Genomic DNA, 1359 nt, shown 5'->3' with positions numbered 1-1359 from the left:
AACCAGGGATTGAACTCAGGCCTTTGCGCTTGCTGGGCAAGCGCTTATTCTACTGAGCCATCTCCCCGACCCCTCCATTCTTGACAGGCGTTCAGTTTCTGCCTTGAAATGACCCTACCCTGGACTGAGTCGTGAGAAACTGTAAGCCAAAATAAATCCCTCCCGTTTGCAGTAATTGGCATCAGGTGTTTTGTTCCAGCACTTGGAAAGGGATTGATACAGGGATGTAAATATGTACGTCTCTGGTAAAGTCTATTAAAAAGGAGACCTCTAATTGTAAAAAGATAGAAGTTCATCACATAGCTCGTTCATCTACACTCCACATCTGGATTCCTGCCATAAATAGCTAAATATATAACTTAGCACAGGCCCAAAGGAAAACTGAATAAATTAATATCTATGGAAAGTGGTAAGGTAAGCTCCAGGGAATAGAGTGCCTGATGTTAGTTTATATTTTCCTATTGTAATGTGCTCAACTCTCCAAGCACTCTACCTTCACTTCTCCGTGTTTTACTACTCGGGTTACATGACAGGAGCCCCAACTACTGCCTCGGAAGGAGGGTATGTTCTGAGGGTGCCTCACGGGAAATGAGAAGTGGAAAAAAATCTCTTTATTTTATTTTATTTTTAACAGGGGAGACCACGAACGCAGTCCCCCACTACCACAAATTAATGCAGTTGAGTTTCCCACATTTGGGGAAATCGCAGGGGTCAGCACATCTGGAGTGTAATAGATAAGTCTCGCCCTGAGAAAACCACCTTCGTGATCATGGTGTCTAAGAATAGGAAAAAAAAATCTTGCACTCCAGCTGAGTCCCCCGCAATCACCAACAAGGTTGTTACAATAATTGTTTACATTAATTGTTTTAATTTTAGGAGTATCATTTCCCCTTTTATTCTTAGGTGTACATTTATGGGTGGTAAGAGAGAACATTTTATAACTTCAAATTTCATTCAGTACATTGTAGTTTAAAGTAATTAAAAAGCCAATCCAATAACTAATTTTGGAAAAATGACTCATTTAAAAGCACATGTCCATTATGGACCAGTGTATGTCTCTGGGAACTAAATATAAGACACTGGGGACTAAACAAAGCTGTTTGGCTTCCTTATTTATTTATTTATTTATTTATTTATTTATTGTATTTTTAGGGAAGGATCTACATGTGTTCAAGGTCTCACTTCTAGATTGGACTCATAGTGATTCTCCTGTTTACAGCCTCCCTAGTGCTGGGATTGCAGGCGCCACCACTAGGCCCAGTCTCATTTGCCATCTCAGGGAGCTCCTGGGGTGGTGCCGACACAGCAGGCCCTGGGAACTGAACCCCTCGCCCCTGTACCTGCTTGCAGGAGCTTTAA

At 41.6% G+C, this 1359-nt stretch overlaps 1 non-coding gene across 1 annotated transcript; it reads right to left on the bottom strand.

Moving 5' to 3' along the window:
* Positions 1-631: 631 nt before the first annotated feature.
* Positions 632-794, bottom strand: LOC111812665. The gene has a single exon (XR_002818105.1). It is a non-coding gene; the product is annotated as a U1 spliceosomal RNA (small nuclear RNA).
* Positions 795-1359: the final 565 nt, after the last annotated feature.

Source organism: Octodon degus, unplaced genomic scaffold (genome assembly GCF_000260255.1).
Source record: "Octodon degus isolate 3935 unplaced genomic scaffold, OctDeg1.0 scaffold00135, whole genome shotgun sequence".
Taxonomy (NCBI): domain Eukaryota; kingdom Metazoa; phylum Chordata; class Mammalia; order Rodentia; family Octodontidae; genus Octodon; species Octodon degus.
This window is presented reverse-complemented; position numbering and strand designations above follow the sequence as displayed.